The sequence below is a fragment of the Lampetra planeri genome, unplaced genomic scaffold, assembly GCF_965212315.1.
Source record: "Lampetra planeri unplaced genomic scaffold, kcLamPlan1.2.h2 scaffold_187, whole genome shotgun sequence".
Classification (NCBI taxonomy): Eukaryota; Metazoa; Chordata; class Hyperoartia; order Petromyzontiformes; family Petromyzontidae; genus Lampetra; species Lampetra planeri.
Genome location: NW_027614616.1, coordinates 16,711 through 44,518, shown reverse-complemented (window position 1 = coordinate 44,518; position 27,808 = coordinate 16,711). Strand labels below are relative to the sequence as shown.

The window sequence follows — 27,808 nt, the reverse complement described above, 5'->3', positions numbered from 1 at the left end:
AACTCCTCCTCTGAGTGAGCAGCAATTACACGGGCATCGATCAGCCTTCCATTGTATCTGTACCAAATGGAAATTCCTCCGGTACAGCATTGAAGGCTTCACGAACTAAGTGGTCAAAATAGATGTTAAATAATGTGGGAGCCAGAGGACATCCCTGTCGCACCCCAAGGTGTACAGGGAATGGCTCTGACTCCCGGCCACGTAGTTTTACCCGGGCCCGCTCACCATCATGAAGGTCCTTAATGATTGTGAGCAGAGGGTTAGGGACTTCGAAAGCACGAAGAACTACACAGAGCCCAGACCTACAAACACACACACACAAAGGGACACAGACACAGAGAAAAACCATCACGAGGACTCCGGTCATCCTCACAGTGGCTTTTGGCTGGCCATCGAACAAAGACAGTCACAGCATCGCGTGTTTTCTGATGCAGTTTTACGCCCGTCTGGAACGCTGTCCCGATATAAGGAAGCCACTGGAGGTATGCAATTTTAAATATAGATTGAAAACTCATTTCTTGAAACTTATTTTTGTGTTTAGTAGGCTGTATTTCCCTCGCACCTCCGATTAGCACGGTTGGCTATCTACGGTACAAAAGAAGTTCCACATGTATATAGAGACAGACACAGAGATAGAAACATAAATACAGAAACATAGAGAGAAAGATACAGACACAGAGTGATACACAGACTGACGTAGAAACAGATAGAGAAACAGAAATGTAAAGAGAGATGCAGAGAGAGAGAGAGCGACATACAAGGACAGACGGAAACCACCCTGTTGCTAGTGACCTCTATCCCTGCTGGTGACCTCTAGGGGTACATGAGGTTGTTTTTGTTTCCCAAGGCCACCAAACACATGAAGACTGTACCTGTCTAGAATGTTTCCTGTGTGGTATGCAGTCACATCCGATGACAGGATTCCAAGCTTTCTCGCTATCATTGGTAGTGGGTGACAGACTGTCAGCGCAGCAGGTTCGCCGAGTGGTTGCACGTCACAGCAAAAAGGGCTTTGGTTCAATTACCGACTAGGGTGCCTTTCTGAGTGGAGTTTGTATGTTCTCCCGCTGTTCTGCATGGTTTCCGGCCATCGTAAAACTGGTATTGGCCAAACATCCAATTGCTGATAAATGACCTGCATGTTATTCCATTGTGATGACACACACAGCCACATCTCCCCTACTGCGATGAAAACTGGGCAATATGGCCCTCCTGTTAAAGAGTCTGGAGACTTAATGAGGCTTTGCTGGGTAAACAAACACGTGTAATACTACTAACTAGCAGGAACCCGCGGAACTTCCGCGTGGATTTTATGATGGGGAGCAGAGCGCTATTCAGGAGTAAACTCTTAAAATTTAACACACACTCACACTTTCACATGCGAACACAAAGACAAATATCCCCCTTGTAACCTTAGCATACTCTTGGGGCAAGTGCACTTAGAGAGCAACATCTATGATGGCCGGCACGGCACACGAGGTGGATGGGCAGCAATAGGTCCGGTTGCCTGTCTACCCAGTGGGGATGTTGACACACCGCACTCGGTGCTCAATGAAGATGAGGTTGACCTCGGGGAGGCCGACCTCAGCAGGAACCTGTGGAACTCCCGTGAGGATTTTGTGAAGAGGAGCGGGGCGCGACTTCAAAACTCCACTCGCATCACGATGCCCCCCAATGTCCTCCATCATCACCGCCCATAACCATTCCCTACCCAATCCCATCACACTGTACCCCCTCCACATCTCAGTTGCATACCTGTCAACCCATACGATTTACCTGTATTCTTGTATGGGGAAATTGAGTTTCCAGGTCCATAAGGCGTAAAGCCCTTTTTTACGAGCAATTTTTTCATGTACTATATATTACATATTCAATAATTATTTTTTATTTTTTGTCAATTTGTTTGTGTTTCTCCCTTTTGATGGGACTTTGTAGGATGAACGTTGAGATTTATAAGGGCACGGGGTGACTAATACTGTCTGAATTGGTCTGAAATAAGGTAGGCACTGATAAGGGGTTGACATGTATGCAGTTGCTTTCCCCATCAAACCTAAGCCACTCTCCCAATCAGCATGACCCCCATCCTTCATGCAATCACCCTCTCCAACCCCCACGAATATCACCAATCTCCATCACTCCATCCGCATCACCCGACCAACTCGAGTCCCATAATCACCATGAAGCTGGCCCATCACTGTAATCACTACCAGCATACATTTTGATTTAAAATATTTTCGTGAATTCAGGAATATATTTTGATTCTTTCGGTAAAGTCACGTAGAAAGAAAGTAAATTAAATAATAATAGAATACGACATTTCGATTGCAACACAAGCAACCATCATCAGGTACGAATGAATGAGAAAACAAACATAGCAAACTTAGAAATATAATGCAATTAAAACGTCGTATTCTATTATTATTTAATTCATTTCCTTTCGAAATTACTTTACTAAAATAACTAAAGAGTAATTCCTGCAGTCACGAAAGCTTCGAATCTAGTTTAATATATTTTGAGCTTTTCTGAGTTCTTGGGGGTGGAGAAATCCCTCCGCTCACATAACAAAATGGGGCAAGGTGGGATTGACCCTGCTGGGCCTGCGGCACCTCAAATATTGGAGGAAATAGCCTTTACATTTTTACATGAAACTTTCGTGACTGCAGGAATTCATATTATATGGTTCTTTCGGTAAAGTCACGTTGATAGAAAAAATAATAACAATAACATAATTTTAAAATAATTAAAATATCACGACGTTTTGATCGCAACACAAGCAATCGTCATCAGGAGAAAAAAGAGGGGGAACGCTGCTGAGGGAGGCTGTTTATAAAGGTTTAAAGATGGGCTGGGCAGCTGTTAATGTAAGAGAGGTCTCCGACACCGGCAGTAGTTCTACACCAATCATAGCATTGCACCTCGCTTCACACATCAACACTGCTGACGGTGGAGGTGGACAAGAAAACACAAATCAAGTCATGACCCAGAGTGGTTGATGACATTCTTCGAATGATTGCTGTGGTTAAAACCGTCGTCTCGGTTGAAATTGTGTCTGGGTCTGTATATATGGATGTCTTCGTGAACGAATCTTTGTTGATAGCCAGTCGGCTTGCAAAGTACCATCGTCTTTGAGAAATCAATTTCATGTGAGCCAGCCGCATTAAAGTAATGATCAGCCACAGCAGAAGTATTGGTCCTGCTATGTTTCAGATCTGCCTTATGTTCACGAACACGTTTCGAGACATGTCGTTTGGTTTCCCCAATGTAACTGCTGCCGCAGATACAGCTTAGTTTGTAGACGCCTGGATATTGCATGTCAGGAATCTTGTCCTTCACAGATGGGTTCAAGTCACGAATTTTATGCACTGTGTTAAATCGGACCTGGATCTTGTGTTTGTTCATGATTTTGGAAATCTTTTTGGTTATCCCTGCGAAGTAAGATAAGGTGATGGTTTTCATTGGATCTTCAGATGGCTCCTTCCTCACGGTTGGGGTGATGGCTTTGTTGATTGCATAGTGTTTGAGTTCACTGGTCAGGTGTTAATGCTCGGAGATACATTGAGCTCTATGGTGTAGCATTTTGATGAGGGAATTCTTCTGGGATGAATGGTGGTGGGAATCAGGTTTTAGGTAGGCGTCAGTATGGGTTACTTTCCTGTCGACAGAATGGCTCCGAGCCATCTGGTCTCTTTTTGATTAGGACATTCAAGAAAGGTAGCATGTCATCCTTTTCTACCTCCATGGTGAATTTGATGGTTGGGTGTATGGAATTGATGTGGTTGAGGAATTGGTTAGAGCCGGTCGGCCATGTGGCTAGATGACAAACGTGTCATCCACGTACCACTTCCACAAGGACGGGCGTAGAGTGGATGCCTGGATGGCGTCCGTCTCAAATATTTCCATGAAAATATTGGCTACAACCGGAGAGAAGGGAGAACCCATTGGGTGCCTTCAGTTTTTTGTTGCAAAATGAAGGTGAATATGTATGTCTTAGCATTTGCTATTAAAATATGAAATAATTATTCTTTATTAGATGTTAAATAATGTTGAAGCCAGAGAACATCCCTGTCGCACATATACATACGCGCACACGTACACACACTCTCAGCGGTGATGTTAGGACTCATTACAGCTGGCTCCGCCAAACCAAATGGTTGGGTGGTTCGTATCGCCAGTGCAATTCGGCGTTGTCAAGCTGTTATTAAAAGTTTTTTTTTCTCACGGAATGTGTTATCTCTGTGTTGTCATAAATGGGGCTTTCGTTCACTGAGTGTCAACTTACAATGAGTTGGATCAATGAACGGGCCTCAGGCACACAACCTGTTCGTGAAGCGGGAACTGGCCGTAAAGTGTTATGACGGTGAGTTGCAAATATATATATTTATCGCAAGTTTGTATCTTCACGTTTACAGGGCATGTATACGTGACATATCACTCAGCAAGCAGCCACTCAGCCTGTGCGATGGCGCTAAGTAAAAAATTGTTAATGAGCCCTGTTGCAAGAGGTAACTTTGCCTCTTGCCTGTGAGCTGCTGGTGTCAAAAATTTTACCGTGTGTAACCCGTTTGTGATGTATAACATTTTTCCCACTCAAATTCGCAATGCAAAAAGAATAGCAATGCAAATTGCTACTCTGATTAGCACGGTTGGCGATGCGAAAGAAATTCAACATACATACATACAAACGAACTCGAGTCAATGTGAATTATCAAGACAATTTATTTACAGTTGGTAATACATAACATAGGTTTCATGAGTTAGATTGCGTAAATATAAATGTGTCGCGGAACACGCCACCACCCGACACAGTAAGGTTTGTCACGTAAACAGAACATGCCAATTAATTACAAGTACAGCAGACCGGTGTGTTGGAGAGCAAATCCACAACATTTACAATCTGAATATGACGTTTGGCCAGTAATTACAAACAGCTTCATCTGGCGACCGGAGATTTGTGTATAAATCCTCCTCTTTCATTCCTTAAAGAGGGATAGATGTGATGACGTCACTTGTGAGCCCTTCTTGTGCGAAGGGGGAGGGGGTGGATTCATGTATGCATATGAATAACAATGGGGGTATCCATTGCCGGTTGGGTTATTGATATGTTAATCAACGTACATTGTGCATGAACATTATTCTTGTACCTTCTGTCGTTTGAGTGCAATAAAATAACAGCACCTGGTATTGTCTGCATACAGTTGATCCCCATTTATGAATGGTGACCTGTATAGGCATGCATTTAAACAATTATTTGAACATTCAATTCTGAGCAGCGCTAAGGCTGTAGCTATCCGAATGGTTAAGATTATTTGTATTTAACACGTAGGCTTTCGCGACCAATATTATTCATAATAAAGGTTTTTTGGTTAGATCACGTTATTTATAAATGTGTCGTAACTCTCCACCAAAATTGAGTCACGTTGACAAAAGTCAAATAGTTCACGACAATTTGTCTTTTGTCAACGTGACAATGTTTTACTGTTCAGCTGTGTCGGGTGGTGGAGGGTTACGACACATTTATAAATAACGCGATGAATCCCAAAAATCTTTATTATTAATTATTTGTATTTATCTCCATTTCGATAGATTCTCTAATTAGTCTTGGCCAGTAGTAACTAGTCTTGCACAGAACGTCAATGAGTGTCCTTGTTGGCATGCGTGTTCTAACACTGCTGACAGTTGTATTTGGGAGTATTTCATATTTCTTTGGTGTTAATTTAGTCTCGTGCTGATCATTCTTACTGTCTGCTCAACATAGCATTGGGCACAAGTGCAATTCATCCGTTATAGACCTTCTGTTAAATGCTTCGTTAATAAATCTTCTGACTCAGATGTTTTTTTTCTCCAAAAATCTCACTAGTTTATCCATTACTCCCACAATGTACGGTATTTTAAATATTTGTAATTAATAACACGAGTTAAACTGACCAAGTAATTCAAACTACTAAAATACCGTACATCAACTAGCCAGATTTTTGGAAAAACAAAACATCCGAATCAGAGTTGGCGCAGTACACAAAATACAAAAACGAATATCTGGTACTAAAGATGTTTTACCGAATCTTGATTTGAAGTTTTCGTGACTGCAAGAATCCATATACTCTTTGGTTCTGTCGGTAAAGTCACGTAGTTAGAAATAAAATAAAACAAATCACGACGTTTCGATCACAACACAAGCGATCTTCATCAGGTGGGACAACCACAGCAAGAAAATATTTGCTGAAGTGGGCGAGAGAGCTGCCGTGGCATGAGGTTATATAGGTAAGAAAGGGGGGAGGAGAAAGGGGGGAAAGAGAGATAGAGAGAGGGGGGAGCGCTGCGTGAGTGCTCGGGGGAGAAAGGATGTGAGGCCAGAGGAGGGGGAGTGGGCAGGGCTGGAAGTGGGAGGCTGGGACAGCTGGGGATGCGGGGAGAAATTATCTCGGAAAAATAGGCAAGTACCCGGCAGATAAACATCCATAAAGAGTTAAGGTTTTACCTGGTTAATAACACCCTTCCAATGAGTGCTCCATTTGTATCCATCTTCTCGGTTGAAGTTATGTTTATATATCTGGATGGCTTCATGAACAAACGTTTTATAGTAGCCGGAAGGTTTGCAGAGTACCTTGGTCTCGGAAAAAAACATTTCATGCGAGCCCACAGCATTATAACAAAGGTCAGCCATGGCAGAGGTATTGGTTTTCTGCCGTGTTTCAGATCTGCCTTGTGTTCGCGAACACGGTCCGAGAGATGTCGTTTCGTTTCCCCAATGTAACTGCTACCACAAGTTTGTAAACTCCAGGATATTGCATCTCAGGAATCACATCCTTCACAGTTGCGATTAGATAACGGATTTTGTGTACTGTATTGAATCGGACCTGGATTTTGTGTTTGTTTAAGATTTTCGAAATATTTTTGGTAACACCTGCTATGTATGGTAACGCGATAGTTTCGATCGGCTTCTCAGGGGGTTGTTTCTCCATGGTTGGAAAAACAGCTTTGGGAATAATGCGGTCCGAGTACCCATTCATCTTGAGGGCCTGGTGTATGTTTGTCTAAATAATCAAGTTCAAGACGGGGTAGTCTTATCCTCTCTGAGATTAGAGAAAGGCTAGCTCTGAATAAGATTAGTTTGGCGTTAAAAGTGACAGAAGCAGATGTTAGTGTAAGAGTATGGATGCCTGCAGTCACGAAAGCTTCAAATCAAGATTGAACCACCTCTACGGGTAGGGTTTTTACACATCTGTTAGAGCTTTTAACAGACTACGAAACAAGGTGGCTCACATGATCGAGTCTTTCACCTTTCTGAAGAGATGCTGCGACAACAAGGTAATACCGACCACATTTACACTGTGGTCGGTATTACCTTGTCGCTACTCCTAACGCCAAACGGATATAATTCAGAGCGAGCCTTTCTCTAATCTCAGAGAGGATAAGACTACTCCGTCTTGAACTTGATAATTTAGACAAATGTCTCCTACAATCACACTTAACATTAACAGATGAAATGTCCGCATTTGATTGGAACCTTGTAGATAACATGACTACTTATTCTGCCGCAACAATGTCCTCCAAATGTAAGGTTAACCTTATTGCTAAATTCAATAACTTGTCAAAAAATAAAAATCAGATCCACACATTAAAAAGCTAGATGTTAACAAGACTTATCAATCAGAGTAGCAGCACAATCTCCGATAGCCTAAAATCGGTACTAGCTAGAGGGATGAATTTTGCTGTCACCCCCAAACACATCCCAGTCGATTATATAATTGCCCAGGTAGATGTAGCCCTCAAATGCTTGGGGCACATCCCGACAGACGTGGCAACATCTGAAATTGCCACCATCCTTAAAAATGCTAAGAAACCCATTAGTAACATCACCAAAGACGAGCGCTCTGAACTCGCTAAATTGAAAAAGAGAGATGACATAGTCATCCTCTCAGCCAACAAGGACAATGCTCCTGTCATCATGGATAAAACCACATACAACAACAAAATCCAGGACCTTCTTAATGATGGAAGTTACACTAAAATCAACAAAGATCCTACCAACCGCCTGGGTACAAAAACCAACAATATCATTACCAGTTCAACTCCTCTAATAGAGCCATTCAAACGGCTCTCCCTAAAACATTCTGCTACTAGACCACCCAGATTCTATGGTCTGTCAAAATTCCATAAAGAAGGTACTCCACTTCGGCCCATCGTTTCCACTATCAACTCACCTACCTACAAACTGGCCCGTTGTCTGTCTAATACCTTGCTTCCATTCACGGGCAAGACCACCTCAGCAGTACATAACTCAGCTCAATTGGGCTCTCTAATCAAGGGCATTTCACTGTCCCCAGATGATTTGCTCGTCAGCTTTGATGTAGTTTCTCTGTTCACCAAGGTTCCTGCACCTGACACCTTAGCAATAATTGAAGACTTAGTCCAACATGGACTGAATCCTGATGTACATACTCTGGTTAGGCACTGCCTTACCAACACTTACTTCACCTGGAATGGTACTTTCTACAAACAAAATGAAGGTTCCCCCCCTTATCACCAGTGATTGCGAATGTTTTCATGGAGAAATTTGAAACAGATGCCATCCAGATATCCACCCTACGTCCTTCATTGTGGAAGAGAAATATAGACGACACTCTCGGTGTTTGGCCTGCCAGTATTGAACCAATTTCTCAACCACATCAATTCCATACACCCATCCATCAAATTCACCATGGAAGCGGAGAAGGATGGTAAGCTACCATTCCTGGATGTTTTATTTGAGAAGAGACTTGACGGCTCGTTGGGACACTGTCTACAGGAAAGCCACCCACACAGATTCCTACCTGAAACCGGATTCCCACCCCCATCCGGCACAGAAGAATTATCATCAAAACACTACACAATAGGGCCAACTGCATTTACGACCGACACCACCTAGCCAGTGTTGTATATGTTGGGTATGAAAATTTTGATGTGTTGTATGCGTGCGTGGGTGAAATTATTATGTTGTATATGTGGGTTATGAATATTCAGTGAAAATAATAGTAATCAAATGAAATTTGGCCAAATGTGTAATTATCCGGAAATATGTTAATTTATGTAATTATGCACATTTAATTATGCCAATTCGAGAGGTAATTGTAGTAATTATGCGAGTGGGTGTAATTATGATAATGCAAGTCGTTATGATAACCAGACCCCGCCTCGGTGACGAGGGTGGGTTATCGATCGGAATAAGGCAATTAATCGTATGCAGTTATGCAGGTGTGGTGTAAGTATGCAAGATTAACTTAGATTAACTCGGCATCGTTGTCTAGGTTCGTCTCATTCTCGCTTATATTTTAGGTCCCCGGTTCACCCCGTTATCCCTTTAACATTTACTGAGTATGTATTAGTGTGTTTATTAAGGTCACCAAGTTCAGATCTCAACGCAGAAGCAGATCTTATGCATAGACTTCAGGAAAGAATCACACAACCACTTCTGTATTAATCAATTTATTACTAATTCAACCTCAACTATGATATAGTATGCGAACTCTCAATCCCGGAACGTCAACACGGCATCAATACAGTATCATCAATGATTGTCTGATTTCACTTGACAACGGCACATGGATCCCGCATAACGCGATGGTTGTTAGTGAGAGAGAGAGTCGTTAAAACATGCAAATACTATGCTAAGAAAAACCTTAACTTTAATGAATGATTATACTCAATATTGTTCACGCAGTACCGCCCTCCTTATTGATCATACGCAACCCTTATCACGTTGTTAGCACCTTGGGTCACGGGACAGTTGAATATTCTGTAGAGGATGCGAGTACGTGCGGCGATTATGACTGAAAGATACTTGAAAGATTATACGGCGATAAAAAAAACACAATCAAAACAGTTATTATTCTTAAAGGCACCAATCTCAACAGATACATCGGCAGATTATCTGACAACAGAATGGCTCGGAGTAAGGGCCTGCGACGGTGCTCCTTTTCCGAAGATCGTTATCTTATGTCAAATTTACTAATTGGGGACCAGATCACCTGATAAGGATCTGGTGGGCCACCACTCCCCACGTGAGCGTGGCTCGGCGGAAGGAGGTGCCAAGAATCAATTCGTATTGATGGATCTGTTGGGAATTTATGCGATTAAGAGTACAGCCCACTAAATATTAAAGATAAAATTACGAATACTCTTATAAACGACGGATGGCCATCACTCGGTCTCGAGTGTTTCTTCACAGCCACGGATGGCTTATGGGTTCGAGTGTGTTTGAGTGGTAAGAGTGGTCTTGAATAGTCAATGTTCGGAGTCGGTTCTTTATGTCAAACAGACGCCTGGTGGTCGTGTGGTGAGGGGGCGGTGCGCGTCATACGTATCAGTCGCTCTCCTGTCGCCGTGTTGAATTGGTTTGGATGCCTGTTGATACGCTGTCGTAGTTCGGAACCCGGTCGGTAGGTGGCGCCCACAGCTCGCTCGCAGCGTGCAGTGTTGGGTCGTCGCCTCGTCGCCAAACCGCGATTATCAGCTGCAGCAGAGACCTCCGACTCGGCAGAGGTTGACCCACGCAGGCCGAGTTGAGCTGTCAAGCGGGTCTTGCCCGCCTGCAGAGGAGATGGGGAGCCGCTTGAGTCGAGCCCCGAGAGCCGGCTGAACTCGGCTGAGTCCCAGACGAGTTGAAGAGTCGAGCCGACCCGTTGGTCGCAGCTCGCTCCTGAGCCGACCCGCTGGTCGAACTCGGCTGATGAGTTGACCCTCCTGGTCGAACTGGTTTCCAATGCTCAGGGTCCTTTCTTTTATGCCGAAAAATCCCTTTGGGTCCTGCCCACAAGGCGGGGTTTCTTTCGATTTTTGCTGTGTCAGGATCTGTCCGTAGGTAGGTGTGTCCATGTGTGTGTCCGTACGTCCGTGTCCTTGTGTGCATCACCCACGGTATATTCCGTTGTCATACTCCCTCCATAAAATCCATGAGCAAACAATCAAATGTTACAAATTGCCTCGAAATCGTCTCTCTGTCTGGGTGCAATATTATCTCTTGTCTGGCCTTCTTCATGAACCAAAACACAGACGTTACAAATCGTCTCACAGGCGCCTCTGTCCGTGTTGCACGACCTGGAGGGAGGGGCACACTCCCTCCGATCCTCACAGCACACAAAGACATGGTTAAAAAGTTTTAAATTAACATTTGTCCCTTACCATTTCCCAGTTATGATTCTGTATGTAACCTAAGGTGTGTCGTTTCCCATCGTGGTGCTTGACCCAAGTGGAGATGCCTCCCCGAGCGCATACACACTCCCATCCCGCGCTGCGGGGATACAAAGACGGCCGGGATCTCCCTTTCTCTCCGACCCTGGGTTTAACATCGCTCTTTTATTATGTATTTTATTTCGACCTGGTGGTGATTTATCCCGCTATCCTGGCTTTTCATAAGTTTAACTTTTGTCCTTTCATGCATAGGCTTATTATTATTAATTTATTTCCGATATCTTAGGTTAAGGGGTAAGTTTCTTGATCCTAGGAATTCGTATTCCTTGGTGTCTGCATGGTTATATAAGCGGAATATAGTTGACGGTGAATAGCGTTAACATTGATGTTATGTACGATATTATGTATTGTGATGTCTTTAACTTAACTTGTTGGTCAGGGCTTTACTGACATGAAGTTGCATTTCATAGCCTCGCAGGTTTTGCCTCACTCTGTCTCTGCTCGCCGTTGTTGTTGCTGTCCAGCTGACGCCGTTAACTCAAGGCCTCATTAATTTCCGTCACTCCTTGTAGGTGAGGGCGGTTGAACCTTGGAGTCAGTTCTGGTTTTTGTCTGCCTGCTTCTTCTGATGTCCCCTGACCCCGGGAGTTATTATTTCTACTTTTATGGCCTGTCGAAGCCCGACTCGCTGTTGCTGGGCTGGTGGGTCGCTGGGTTGGTGTGTTCCCGGCTTTTTTGCTTACGTTTGCAGTTCGCCGTGCTCTTAATTTCCTTCCCTCTTCAACCTTATATCGACTATTCGCTCCTGTCTGGGTGCGATTCAATTTTGACTTAGGAAGGTTCTGATTGTCATATGCTTTGGGTCGAGTTGTATATTAAAGTATGGAAATAACATTTCATATTGACTTAATGATGGTGATGGTTCAGTAGGCGTAACTTGTGGCCTGGTTTAATTGGAGTGGGTGTGAATATCAATAACTTTAGCCTACCCTGTTGTTAAATTCTGACTTTAACGTTACTTTAATAGCAATACAGAATAATTGAGCTTTTCGTCTTAACTAGGCGAACGCGAACTTCTGGTGACCCCCGCAGCCTTGTTATTCAGCTGAGTCTGCATCCTTGAGATATACAACGCTCTTATTCGTCTCACTGTGGCCATCCAACCTTCTGCTCTGGGAGTGTTATTCTTAATTTCAGGTCAAAGGCCCCCTCACGTTCAGCCGTGCAGGGTTGTTAATCAGCTCCCTCCCCTGTGTACACAACCTTGAGCTGACCCACTTCGTTTGACCACTCACCCTGGATTTATCTTTCCTTGAGGCAAGGTTGCAAATTCTGTCATCCCAGCCCTCCTCCAGTTCATCACTTAACAACACCTGGTGTTTTGCAGTTTGCTGCGCTTTGGGGTGTTTTCATTCATTATATATCAAGTAAAAAGATAATATATAAAAATATCAAGTTTGGAAGAAGGGTTTAGTATACAACACCAGTGAACTGGAACACGTACACCAGCCCTCAAGATTAATGAGACCGCATTATTCGCGAAGCTGTTTCTCCAACCATGGAGAAACAACCCCCTGAGAAGCCGATCAAAACCATCACGTTACCATACATAGCAGGTGTTACCAAACAGATTTCCAAAATATTAAACAAACACAAGATCCAGGTCCGATTCAATACAGTAGACAAAATCAGTGATCTAATCCCATCTGTGAAGGATGTCATTCCTGACATGCAATATCCTGGGGTTTACAAATCGAGTTGTACCTGTGGTAGCAATTACATTGGGGAAACGAAACGACATGTCTCGGACTGTGTTCGCGAACACAAGGCAGATATATAAACATAACTTCAACCGAGAAGATGGATACAAATGGAGCACTCATTGGAAGGATGTTATTAACCAGGTAAAACCTTAACTGTTTATGGTTTCATCATATCTGCCGGGTACTAGCCTATTTTCCGAGTTAATTTCTACCCGCATCCCCAGCTTTCCACTTCCAGCCCCGCCCACTTCCCCCCCCCACCTCATGTCCTCTCTCCCCCCGAACGCTCACGCAGGCCCCCCCCATACCCCATACCCCCCCCCCCCCTCTCTCTCTCCCCCTTTGCTGCTCCCCCTTTTCTTACCTATATAACCTCTTGGCACGGCAGCTCTCTCGCCCACTTCAGCAAATGTTTTCTTGCTGTGGTTGTCCCACCTGATGATGGACACTTGTGTTGCGCCCGAAACTTCGTGATTTGTTTAATTTTATTTCTAACTACGTGACTTTACCGAAAGAACCAAAGAGTATATGGATTCCTGCAGTCCCGAAAGCTTCAAATCAAGATTCGGTAATACATCTTTAGTACGAGATATTAGATTTTGTATTTTTTGTACTGTACCAACTCTGATTCGGATGTTTTGTTTTTCCAAAAATCTGGCTAGTTGTTGTTCGATATTTTAGTAGTTTGAATTACTTCGTCCGTTTCAACTCGTGTTATTAATTAAAACTATTCAAAATACGTACATTGTGGGAGTAATTGATAAACTAGTGATATTTTTGGAAAAACAAAACATCCGAGTCAGATTTGGCATGGTACAAAACATACATAAATTAATATCTAGTACTGAAGATTTATTAAGGAAGCATTCAACAGAAGGTGTGCAACGGATTAATTTCACTTGTGCCAAATGCTATATTGGGCAGATATGACGAATGATCAGCACGACCAAAAGAACACCAAATCAATATCAAATACTCCCAAATACAACTGTCAGCAGTGGCAGAATACGCATGAGGAGCGATCTCCCAGAGTTTCCCAGCGGAAGAACCGTGTTCACCGGAGGTGCCGAACCAGCAGCACACTCAATCTCCCATCTCGCAGGCGGCGGGGTCGGGGTGGGGCGGACGCTCGTGCCTGCTTACCACAGTTGGCTGGCGCAAGGCGCAACGTTGATAAATCTGCGGAAGAAAACGAGCGTCAAGCCGCACAGTCCGTTGGTGCCCCCCCCTCCCATCTTTCCCACCTGGCACACGCAAGCTGAGTCAGCGCAGCAGGAGGGGTACGGCGCGGGGGTGAGGCCGAAAGAGGTCCCGTGTCCGTGCCTGGACGGGATGTGGCGCCGGGTGTGAACGGCGATGCTCTCGTGACCGTGCGTTCGTTTGTGTGTATGCGCGCGTGCGTCTCACCTGTGGCCGTCCTTCTGCTGCACGAACCCCGGTGGCTGTTGGTTTTCATACAATGGGGAAGCATCTCCCTCCCGGGGCTGGGAGACCTGTGAAGGAGACCGCCATGGACATTAGCTCGTCGAGAACGCCCGAGGCAAACGAGCGATTCGCTCGCACATCCGAAACCCATGCTCTGGGCTTCACAGCGAACACCTTAACATGGCTATCATTGCATGTGTGTACGCATATGTTGGTACTTGTACGTGTGTGTATGTACGTGCGGAGCAGTAGTGTAGTGGATAGCGCGCTGCTCTACTAACCCGGTGGCCCGACTTCTATGGCCGCTTATGGACAATACCAGTGACGATTATCTGAATGGGTCCTGGGGCTTCCCGAAGTCGACTGAGCCTCAAATGAGTACTTTGTGAAGTGTGTCAACATTGTCATTGGGAAGACAAAGGCGGCCGGGCGTAGTGTTGGCTACCTACCCCCTTGTGTGCCACAATGACGACCTTCATAGATGCTTGCTAACAGCACTTGCTCCAAAAGTCTTTTAGGCTCTGTAGGGGATCTTTGTCTTTTTTACAGTTCTGTATGTGTTTGCATATGCAAGTAACTCCCTACCGATTCATGGCCAAACATCCAATCAGCTAGCCGTGGCTTGCTGGAAGTGCCCCGGTCAAGGTACAGTATACCACTTGCATCCACAACCGTGGTGTCCGGGTTCACGAGTTCCTGCAGTAGGGAGAATAGGAAATCAGCACGCGGTGAACATATGGACACAGGCCACTTGCCCAAGTGCCATTCTTCACGACGTCCCGGTGATACTTTGCTTCTCGAGAAGAAACATTAACTCACACTCATCAACGATACTGTGGCCTTGAAATAAAAAAACATAAACATGCATATGTGTAATTGGCGAGATACAGAGAGTTATATTCACCATTTCGAGAGGTGGAGGGGCACAAGGGGCGTCCTTGAGGAGGCCATCATCATCCGTATCGATGGGCGTAGAGTCTGTTAACATCTCGGACTCAGACTGTGGCAGGTAGCCACTGCTGCCCCCGCTGCTGGCGCCATTGCTGCTGCCGCTGCTGCTGTTGCTTTTGTAGAAGCTGCTTCCACAGCCGACGTACATGCCGATGCTGATGCTGGCGTGGCTCGTGTGCACACTGTTGCTGCTTCCCTCGAGGAGCAGCGCATCCGCAGTGTAAACGGGGAGGAAGCTCATCGCCTCATCCACGAGCTCGATCAGCGCATCCCGGTCAATCCCTCGCCGGACGGTTGTTCCTGCGACAGAAGGACCCCCCCCCCCTCGTGACTCACGCGCACTCGCAGCGCCCGAGAAGGTGGCATCGCAGAACGACTGTCAAAACCGTTTGGACGAGAGCCTCTGTCCGCATTAAAGGCACTGCATCAACACCTCTTACCTTTAAGGGTGCCACGGAACCGAGATGTTAACTATCTCACCTGGTATACAGGTGGTGATGAGTTCTATCCCGACCCTGACGCCTGTTGTATATTAGGAATTTGCATGTCTCTCTCCCTGTGGTCACGTATATTTTTCTCACGGTCCTCCGGTTTTTCCCTCCACATTTAGAATCAACATCACGTGTTTAGCAACACCTTAGACTGGGCGAGTCTCTCACCGCGAGCCGAGCTCAATCCCCTCACCTGGTCTCCTACCCTTGCCAGACAAGTCCATCGTGCGCCTCCATCTGCCGAGCGCCTTCTGGACATCTCCTTCTTCCACGCTCTCCTTCTCCTCCTCCTCCTTCCGCTCCTTGGCGGCATCGACCGCGGCGGCGTCCCGCCACAGCTCCTCCAGGACCTGGCGCGCCCTCATCTGGGTCTTGGCGAGCTTTCTCTGCGCCTTGAGGAGGGCTTTGTCCGCCGCCGACCGACGTGACCCCTTCCCACAAAAAACGCCCCAGCAGAACAGGCTGCTCTCCTCCTTCTCCGGCAGGTCGTCGTCGGGCGACTGGTTGTAACGCGTCGCGGTCGGAATGTGGTCAATGACCACTTTTCTGCAAAGGCAGACGGAGCGTAATTTGGGGTCACAGATGCTCACAGCCGACGCGCCAACAGTCACGGGCTTCTGTCACTTTGCATTCACACTCAAGTCAAATGAAATCAGAATCTTTATTTATATTGGAGGAATCCGATGAACTATGAAGCTATTTTGGGGCCGTCCATAAATGACGTCTCACACCTATGGGGAGGGAGGGGAGTCATACATTTGTGACGATGTGTGACGAGGGGGGAGGGGGTTTGAGATGTGACGTCACATCAAAATGCGCAACTTTAAATAAACTTAATTAAATATAATTGTTATAACGAAACTAATTTTGATACATTTTCATTATTAACTATCGATTATTTATATTTATTAAGGTCACCTTTTAATTTATTCCACCATGGAGCATTTTGCTTCTCCATGGGAGAATGGATAAACATACATTTTGTAAAAAACTAAATGTATGATTGTTATTAAACATTTTGATTCCAATGATTCTACCAGGGCTTTTCATTCTGTGGAATGAATATGTGATTGTTATAATTGTACTCTCCATTTTGCTTCGTTTTACTACAAAGTTTCAAGTATTTTTTTCTAGTAATAATTATAAAAAAATTCAGGTAATTACAGTATAAGAGAATTTCAATACAATATGCTGAACATCTGCAGTTTTATTTAGACGTTAAATATTTTCAAGTGAATTTTACGCTAAATTTCAGCTTTCTAACGCCTCCTTTTTAATACGTGTTTTCTCCTACAATTACAACATCAGAGTGCAGCGCCACATTAAATACGCACTACAATGACAATAGTTTAAAGTGATTTGAAGCATGTTTTAGTTTCAAAATGTAAATATGGTTTGGGGGGGGCAGAGCCTTGTGACGTCATATTTGAGGGGGGTCTGACTTTTTGTGACGCTGTGTGACGAGGGGGGGGGGGGCAAAAATCGGCCAAAATCGCGTGACGTCATTTATGGACGGCCCCTATTCACAGATGTCTAGTTGGGGGTTGCTCAAAAAGTAAGCAAATCACTTCAAAAATATATACAAATGAAACTCAACTAGGTTCATCCTACCAGGTAAAGCCCACAGAGCTATTAGCTGTTTTTCAGAAGCCAGATGGCCACAAATGGTAGAGGGTCCGTCGGGATAAGAGGGGATGTCGGCAGGAGGAGTGGATGAGAGAGAGCAGCTGATGAGGAGGAGAGAGCAGTGCATGAGGAGGATGAGAGAGAGTTGCGTGTGAAGGAGGGATTGGAGGACTGGAACGCTTTGCCTGTGTCCGTGTGTTGGTGCGGAGTGTTCGCTCCCAAGAGAAAAGCAACTTGTGTCTGCCTCCTGTGTCTCCGTTGTGTCCACGTGTCTCCCTCACGGTCTGTATCAATGTTTGTCCCTCTGAAAGCAACGAGCGATCTGACGAAGGCCTCGGCCACAACACAGGCGGCGTGTGCCGTGTCCAGGGCCGTCGTCTCCCTCGCCCGCTGCACACGTGTCACAGCCGTCTGTGTCTCTCTCCCCAGTGCCGTCTCACACTCACCTCGGAGATGTTCTCATCCTTTGACCGTCTGCCAGAGGTGGGACAAAGTCATTGTTATGCAAGTCACAAGTAAGTCTCAAGTCTTTGCTCTCGAGTCCCGAGTCAAGTCGAGTCAAAGATGAGGCAAGTCCCAAGTCGAGTCAGAAGTCAAAGCCTGCAAGTCTCAAGTCGAGTCCAAAGTCCTACCATTTTAGTTTCGAGTCATTTCAAGTCCTCTTACCACAGAAATAAAATTTATACAAATCATGTATGTCTGTAAGATTTGTATTTATTTAAACCTCTTTTTATACAATGACATTAATCAAACACTATGGGAACCTCATTTGCCAGTAAAAATATGATAATTGGTTCTTTACCCTTCTATCTGGCAACAAAACTGACACCTTTTTACAAGGAGTCATGTTTGCATAGACCGCAATACCTGCAGTCATAATACAAACAAAAGAACATAACTCTGATAATGTGCACTGTCCTTAAAGTTGATTGATCCACACCCGAGACAGCTTTCCTTAGAGCCTAGTCTCATATGGGTTGGACCAGATGACGCCAAAAGGCGCACAACTCAAAGACAATGCACCATCAGAGTATGAGAGCTCGGGGCAAGCATCTACACTATGGGAACCTCATTTGCCAGTAAAAATATGATAATTGGTTCTTTACCCTTCTATCTGGCAACAAAACTGACACCTTTTTACAAGGAGTCATGTTTGCATAGACCGCAATACCTGCAGTCATAATACAAACAAAAGAACATAACTCTGATAATGTGCACTGTCCTTAAAGTTGATTGATCCACACCCGAGACAGCTTTCCTTAGAGCCTAGTCTCATATGGGTTGGACCAGATGACGCCAAAAGGCGCACAACTCAAAGACAATGCACCATCAGAGTATGATGGTGCATTTATACTCTGATGGTGCATTGTCTTTGAGTTGTGCGCCTTTTGGCGTCATCTGGTCCAACCCATATGAGACTAGGCTCTAAGGAAAGCTGTCTCGGGTGTGGATCAATCAACTTTAAGGACAGTGCACATTATCAGAGTTATGTTCTTTTGTTTGTATTATGACTGCAGGTATTGCGGTCTATGCAAACATGACTCCTTGTAAAAAGGTGTCAGTTTTGTTGCCAGATAGAAGGGTAAAGAACCAATTATCATTAATCAAACACAGTAAAAAACAGAAAATTTAATTTTCACAAAAAATGATCTTATTTCAACAGCATATTGCACTAGAACAATGCACAGCAGCTTCAGTCCTGTATTGCATTGACCTCATATTGCAAAACAGTTTAACTTTCAAATAGACATGGGTTCTTTTAGCCTAAACTTTTTTAAACATGTCATCAATAAAATCCTCACTCCTCAAAATTATCACTTCTGAAAAACTGGACCAACCTGATAATATAATTGGAATGCCTCCATAGAGACTGGTGTGTATGAGAGAGAGCTGTGTGGACAGGTGATGAGCAGAGAGTGAGTGTGTGTGCGCATGCGTGCTGTGGACAGGTGGAGGGAGGCCCCTACACTGCATTGCATTTGCAAAAGATCAAATTGGCCAAAAGTCTGTCAGTCATTTGTGCACGATGGGGACGCAGAATGATGCCACCATGGCTGAAAACTCGCTCCACTGGAGCACTAGAAGCAGGCACTGCCAAGACTCGGATGGCTACTTGAAAGAGTGAAGGAAGAGTCTTACTGTTCAGTGCCCAGAACAAAAGGGCATTCTGTCCTTCTGCCATGTCAATGTAGTGACTTAGCTGTACTGCTGGTGGGGTCCCAACATCCCTTTTCTGCCTCTTATGGTATGCAGCAAACAGCCCTTCTCCTTCCATGTCCTCTAGTTCTTCTTCAGCAGGCACCGGCACAGGCACAGGTTGCTCCGTCTCTGCAGCATCTTTCAGGATCAATTCTAAAAAAACGTGTCACAACAGCAGAAACAAAAGAGCTCTTATTACCATTACTGATGTTGATGATACTGTGCAAGACTGAAAATTGTTATTATTGTTAAAGTCAGATTAATATCACATTAGATCCTAGATCAGATTAAGATCAAATTATTTTACGTTGCATTTAAGTTGTATTGCAAGTCAATAAGATTTACCTTTAACTCGTTGTGCCACCTCTGCCTTGATGTCACGGTTGACCAGCACATGGGGCTCAATCCACAGCAGACAAAAGGCTGGATCCAAGGCAGCTGCTTTCAGGTAGACTGTGTCTGAAAAGGGGGCAGTGATCCCTTCTTGAGACTGGGCCATTTTCACATTAATGAAGATCCCAAGAAATATTTTTTCCAAGGATGCTTGCAGACCTCTGACCAGGCCGCTCAGGAAACGAACTTGAGGCTTCAGCTTCTCAAGATGGTGATTGAGGGACAAGACGGATGGAACAACTGCACTGATTGTAATGACTTTCTCCCCCTGTGTCAAATCAGTTGCTTCTCCGAACGGTTTCAAGATGTCCACCAACTCCTTCAGCAGATTCCACTCTCGTAGTGTGAATGACAGTTCTTTATGCCCGGCCTTCTCAAGAACTGCGCAGAGCTTTTGCTGATCACAATGAAGGACTGCTTTCCCCTGCCGCAGTGTAGAATTCCACCTCGTGCTCACTGCAACAGGGATGCCTCTGTGCTCCCCAAATTCACCATCGAATATGTCTTTAAACGCTTGTGTGGAGCAGGGAGCTAAGTTTTGATAACTTGGAGAGAGAAGGACATGCCGCTTTTGTTTCTTTCAAACCGTCTCCCACCACCAGCTGCAATGTGTGTGCAAAACACTGCAGGCGCTGTTTCTTTGCCATAGCAGCATCGACGGTTTGCTGGTCTTCTAGGGTTAAGTCATGCCATAGCTCAGGATCATCAAGATTATCTCCAGCATCATCATCTTCCTCCTGTTCGCTGGGGAAGCAGACCGTAAATGCCTTGCGCATGTTAGCAGCATTGTCACTAATGATATAGTCCAATTTAGCTTTGATGTTGTATTCATCACATATTGCCTCAAATTGGTCACAGATGCGCTCCGCTGTGTGAGAGCCTTTGAAGCGGTTGCAGGCCAAGAGATTTGTCTTTAGTTGTACCCTCTCTGCATCTCTCTCCATCCAGTGCACAGTGACACCAAGGAATCCCCTCATCTTTCGATCAGACCAAATGTCCACAGTGACTGAAACATGGTCAGTGTTGCTCAATTGAGTTTTTAACTTTGAACGTCTCTCCTCAGCAAGGCTCTCTGTTTTTGTGGTCAGCGTTCGGCGACAGACTGGGGTATACTTGCTGTCCAGCACAGCCAGAAAGTGACGAAAGCTCTTATTTTCCACAATAGATAGAGGAAAATTGCAATCAATAATCAAGTCATACAGTATCGCATTGGAGATGGCCTTCTGCTGTGGGTGGCTCATGCTGTAACGCCCTACACGAGTGTCCAGGAATTGTGAGATTGAAGGCTGTTGTGGTTCATCTACGATGCTTTTGTTCATCTGGTATTCTTCATACCTGTAACAGAAAAGAATATGAAACAGATGTCAGAAAATCCCTTATAGCCACACATGTTGTATTTGAAACTACTCTTTACTCATATCAATGTTGTTGTGTTAATATTCATTGTCTATTGTACACTACGGTATACGATAATACATTTCAGTTTCAGTGTATGCAATATTAAGAATATTTTCACTGCTTCAAAAGTCATAAGAAAGCCCTTTCCCTCAAGAAACTGAAGTCATATGCTTTATAGCAGTGGTTTTCAAAGTGGGGACGGGGACCCCTGGGTGCCGCGAGGGGGTGCTAGGGGGGCCATGGCAAGTTGGCATGAAAAGTATAGCAAAACAAAATAATTGAATAAATTAAATAAGTAAAATAAACCAAATTAAACTAAAAATAAGCTAAACAATATTCCCATTAGTTAAGAACTGCACTATAATAATCTATTGCATCTCTGAACATTACTACTATAATCGTTATTATTTTATTATATACTGTATATATCCCAGTGGTGCGCTGCCTCACAGACCTAGACTACGGTAGCACGCTATGTCCATGCGCTGCCTGCTGTTTGGGCATGATATGAAAATGGAAGGCTAATGGTGGATCTTCTGTGACTGTGTCATCATTTTCCTCTTTACAGTGTATATGTCTTACTATGTTTCCTGTTGTACTTGGATGGGTTTAGGGATGCACCAACTCCATCGAGTTGTGAAAGGAGGTGCACAGAAAAAAGAGTGTGGCACGGCCCATGTCAGGGGGGCCTTGGCTGGAATCTACTGGTATATGGGGGGCCTTGTCATGGTAAAGTTTGGGAACCCCTGCTTTATAGTTCACTCTCTCCTGCACACCAGATTCCATGGTGCCTTGCTGCATCACACAGCAATTGCAGGTCTACTGCTGCCTCATTCATTGTTTAATTGTGATAGTTTATGTCTTCAGCGACAGTTCAGCTTAGTTGTGATTAACCAAAATTACATAAACGACCTCAATGAGGCAGCACACCAGCCACTCTGAAACTGAACGATTGAAAGAGTAAAACTGGAAGGCCTGTTTTTGTCTCATGTGTGTTGGAGAGACTGAGATATACATTTGTGTTTATCCGTCTAGCAGCAAGGTAGAAATGATACTTTAAAACGGACGTTGACATCATGTTGAAGAGGTTTTCCATCTGAGTGTGCTACACTCATGTACCTCATATAATCGGGGTTCAAAAATCCCTATTTTTGTAAGCATTAACCAGCAAGGGAGACATGCGTTTACTGTCTCGTTGATACAGTAAATATGCAGCAGCTAGTAAGTTACGGTACATCCGATAAGGTGCTTAGCATTCGTTCAAAACTTACCTTTCTTTGTGCAACTTCAGGTGTCGAACAAAGTTAGACGTTGTGGCAGCACCGTCTGTAATCTTCGACCCGCATGTTTTGCAAATTGCAACTCGTTTTTTGTCGACTACATCGTAATTTTTATAGCCAAACGAAACTATCTTCGGTATCATTTTGCCAACTGGCGCGTTGTTGCTTGTTGCAATTCATTGGTTGTCTTGCAATGTGCCTGCTTAGATGCTGTCCAATCAAAACAACGTGGGACTACAGTGATTGGATGTCGTGCAGGCAGCGCGCGTGCTCTCTGCATGCATACAGGTGGTGCACATTTTTTTCACAGATGCAGATAAACTGAGAGCGGCGCGGCCGTGTGAACATTTTTTCCCCCAGTTTTCATGGGAAGTAGCAAGTCTTCTCGAGTCAAAAGGCGCAAGTCCAAGTGAAGTCACGAGTCATTGATGTTAAAGTCCAAGTCGAGTTGCAAGTCTTTGTACATTTTGTCGAGTCGAGTCTGAAGTCATCAAATTCATGACTCGAGTCTGACTCGAGTCCAAGTTACATGCGGCAGCAAGTCGGCGAGAAGGGTCTTCAGTGAAGCTGGGAGAGCGAGGCGAGTGAGAGGCTCCCCCAGAGAGGCGAGTCTCGGCGTCGTGAGTCTCGGAGTGAACCGACTGGAGCGGGAGCCTCCACTGCAATGTCGCAGAACGGGCGGCAGTTGGGCGTGACGTCACGCGACGGTGGGCGGGGCCTGTGTCTGTGGGGGGGAGGGGCGCGTGGGATTGGGGGGAGGGTTGTGAGGGGGAGGGGCTTGCGGGGGATGCGGGGGCGTGCGGGGCGGGGCTCTCCAACGGGCGATGCACCAAGCGTCCCCAACAGCGTGTTTGTGTTGTTGTTACATGACAACAACAACACGTGTTTGTGTTGTTGTTACATGACAACAACACTTGTTTGTGTTATATTCTTGGTTCTTTCGGTAAAGACACGTAGAAGGGAAATAATAAAAATATTAAACAACAAAATTCTCACGACGTTTCGACTGCAACACAAGCAATCATCATCAGGTGTGAAATCCACAGCAAGAACATTTGAAAAAAGTGGCGTTTTTTCTTAACTTTAGCAACCCAGGACAGCGATTTGGCAGTTGGTCAGATGGACGAGTCCATCTCTGTTCGGAAAAGAGGAGGGGGGGGTGAAGAAAATTGAACGTGGTCTGAAAGTCACCGTAAGCGTGAACACAATCAATTAAGACCCGAAATGGTTTAGCACATCCTTCCAATGCTTGCTAAGTCAGAATCCATCTTCTCGGTTGAAATTGTCTTTGTGTTTGTATATGTGGATAGCCTCATGAACGAATCTCTTCTGGCTTAGCAATCATTGGGTGTGATAAAGCATTTCGGGTCTTAATTGATTGTGTTCACGCTTACGGTGACTTTCAGACCGCATTCCATTCTCCTTCTCTCCCCCCTCCTCCGTTCCGAGCATAGATGGACTCGTCCGTCTGAACGACCGCTAGTTGCTGTCCGTGGTGCTGACGTTAAGAAAAAAACGCCACTTTTTCAAAGGTTTTCACACCTGACGATGATTGCTTGTGTTGCAATCGAAACGTCGGGAGAATGTTATTGTTTTATTTTTATTATTTCCCTTCTACGTGCCTTTACCGAAAGAGCCAATAATATGAATCTCTGCAGACAGGAAAGCTTTAAATCTAATTGTAATTGCACTATTACTATACATTCCCTAACATCAGAATCGGAATCTTTATTTAGGCTGGAGGGATCCGATGAGCTATGAAGCTCTTCTTTACAGATGTCCAGTACGGGCGTGTTACATGTAATTGCGGTATTGCTATCAATATCAGCAGGAACCCGCGAAACTTCGGCGAGGATTTGGACAGTCCTCGATTTACGAAGGGAATTTGTTCTAAAGACATACAAAGAGAAAGACAAAGATCCCCTATGTAGCCTTGATAGACTGTCGGGGTGAGTGCAGTTAGCGAGCAACTATGAAGGCCGACACGGCACACAAAGAGGATGGGAGGCCAGCACCACGGCGGACCGCCTTTGTCTCCCAAATGGCGATGTTTATTGGTACTCATTTTAGGCCGAGTCTTAAGTGCAGGTGTTCCTAAGGCGGGTGCTCATACGTCGGGTGTTCGTAAGTCGAGGGCCTCTTGTAATTTTCATTTTACGGTCTAGCTGATTTTAACCAGAAACCGATAACCTATGGTATTGGTAACAACCTATAACAACTGCAGATAGCCTCTAAACTAGATTAAAGAAAAATTTGTGGTTCATGTGGTGGATGGAGCTGAACAGGGCCAACTGTTGGAGGGGCGAGGCCAAGGGAAGGAGTGGGGCCAGCCTCTGGAGAGGCAACAAGGGAGACATGTGTGAGTTATGGCACAGATTATGAATCGGCTTACATAAGCCGGTGTGTTTTCACAGCATTAATTTGAGTAGTTCTCAAAGTATAGAGTCGGAAGATAACTTTATTTTGACCGTATTAATCCAGCTGGCTATGGTATTAAATGTGAACTTTGTACGACGTATGAATTTTATCTCAGATTTAAAAAAATATATAATCCAGTGCGTGACACAGGTCGGGTGTTTGATGGCAATCTAAAACACCCACCATAATCATCCATGGGGGTCTTTGGAATTGCACATTGCCTATGTTATGACTCTTGACCTCGATAAAAAAAAAGTCACGTGCTGCAGTGCAATGACAACTCAGCGAAAATTCGTAAATAACAAACTGTGGTCTTAACAGTATTTATATTTTAATACACATCTGGTCAATTGCTCTTCTTCATAGCACGTAAAGCCAACACGTGCGTCAACAACATTGCCGGATCACCCCCTGCTGGACTAAACGCGCTACTGTGCCGCGGAGACAATGCGCATTATACGGCCAACAGCGAGTGGTGTCAAGTAAAAGATCGTGATTATTATGAGGCTTGATTACCCAGGAAAGCCTCATTGCAGACGCGACACGTCCATATAGGCTATCTAGGTGGTCGTCTGGGGCGCCAAGTTAAGTGGGGTGCCCAATTCGAAAAAAATACAAATAGTATTTTTTAAATAATTAAGTTCTCAACATTTCTGACAATTGATTGATTGGACAGACGGACGGATAAACCGAATAATTACGCCCCTTTTAAAGTACAAAAATAATAAAACATTAAACGGAAAATGGGGACAAAATATTTCCCAGTTTACCATAAAACTCAGCCTCGATCTGCCCCTGGGGCTTGGGGGCGCCGATTGCGTGGTTTGCCTCGGGCGCCAGTTGCTGGCAGCAGCGGGTCCAAGGGCCGCCGCTGCCTCACTGAGTGAGCCTCGTGGCTCTTTTTCAGGAGGGTCATGCCAGTTTTCACAGTAGGGGGATGGCTATGTATAATCCCAATTGAGTAATGTGTACTTTATATCAGAATATATTACACTACAGGATACCATTTTGCGTGAAAACTCGGACTCATTATCTTGAAGTTAGCGGGGTTGGGGCGTCTTTGCTTATTAGCATCTTTAGTATCTTGCGATTCACCAACGTTGGTTGGGGCAAGCCTGACTACTGATGAGACGCTGAATTTCGAAGCGAGCCTATAGCTTGCTTTGTATTGCACTAATACTGCTGACTTTATGCACTCCAAGAAGACCGTAGGGCTGATGGGATAAAAAAAATAACCATTGATTTTGTTGTTTTATGCGATGAGACAGATACACGATTGTGAATGAGACGTGTTTTTGTGAATGTTATGGACGAATAGGTGAGAATGGTGAGTGTGTGTGCGAGTGAATGGCAAATGCCTGGAGTGTGTGGTTCGTATCAGGTGAGTGGTGGTTGATGAGCCTATCATGTGTGTGCAAGGTGAATGATATATGGTGAGTGGTGTGTGCCCGCATGGTGAGCAGTGTCTGGCGATGGATCAGTTGTCATGCATGAGGTCACGCCACCTTATCCGTCCCCGAGTGTGTGTGTCAATAATAATAATGTCAACTTTCAACACGCCACTACCGCACATCACTCGCTCGCTCCCGCAGAGAGGACAACGACTCTGAGGCGCGAGGAGGAACCACGGAAAAGCGGAAAGGCAGCAGCCAGGCGACGAGTCGGCGCCAACGATTGCCCAAGCTCTGCGGTCCTCTACAATTTGAGGTTGTGTGGGCCAATCAATGTGGGAAGAAACCGGAGCACCTGAAGAATAACTAAACAAAAAAATGTTCACCAGGTAAAGCTCACTCAGCTTTCCAGCTCTTTTTTCAGAAACGACCTGGCCCCAAATGATAGCTCAACGAAGTGGCTTATCTTGTGGAAATTTACAGCAGTTAAATACTCAAAACGCTCGTTTATTCTGTATCTGAGGAGGTAAAAATCGGAGGACCCGGAAAAATCCACGCGACCACCGGGAGACAGAGACATGCAAACTCCAAATATACAGCAGGCGTTTGGGTCGCGATCGAATCCACGACCTCCTGTATACCAGGTTAGGTAGTTAACATCTCACCACCGTGGCTCCCATGCATGTGTAGTGTTGTAAAGGACGGACTTATGAACTTCTTTATGGCACACACTGTTTATTGTCTTATTACAAAGTCCTTATCACACAAAGGGGTATACGGTCCCCTCACCCGTTACCCTGAGGAGGTACAGCCTCCGGACCTTGTACAGCTCCACACTCACTATTAGCTCCTATTCTAAGGAGGTACAGCCTCCGGACCTTGCAGGCTATCTAATCTCCCTGCTATCCCAGCGTCCTCTGGCTAGACCTAGGGGATCTCTCCCCGACCACTGGTTACACTGAGCCCTAGCCCTGATAAGGGCTGGAGGGCTTGGTCCAGGGTCCTAGATGTCTTCGGCCGACTTGGGTCTTCGTGTAGAAGAACTGGCCAAGAGCTCTCAGCGCTCTGGCTTTTATACCTGTTCGTGGCCGGGTTGTCCAATCCTCGGCCACCTTGTGGAACCCTCCGATTGGTCCTTCCCAATCTAGCGTTTGGATCCTACCTCACCCCATTTTACCCTGACCGTTTAATTGAACGGGAAAACCTTGTTTACGATCCACTCTCTCACAGCTTGTGAACAGCGAGTAGTTATCACCACTACAGAATCATTAGAATCAAAATGTTTAATAACAACCATACATTTTTTT

The 27,808-nt window shown here is 45.0% G+C and overlaps 1 long non-coding RNA gene across 1 annotated transcript; it reads right to left on the bottom strand.

The window, feature by feature from the left end:
* Positions 1–19,139: 19,139 nt before the first annotated feature.
* LOC144740053 (uncharacterized) lies at positions 19,140–20,142 on the bottom strand. The gene is made up of 2 exons (XR_013589557.1): positions 19,967–20,142; positions 19,140–19,774 (listed from the first exon to the last, which is right to left on the bottom strand). It is a non-coding gene; the product is annotated as an uncharacterized LOC144740053 (long non-coding RNA).
* Positions 20,143–27,808: the final 7,666 nt, after the last annotated feature.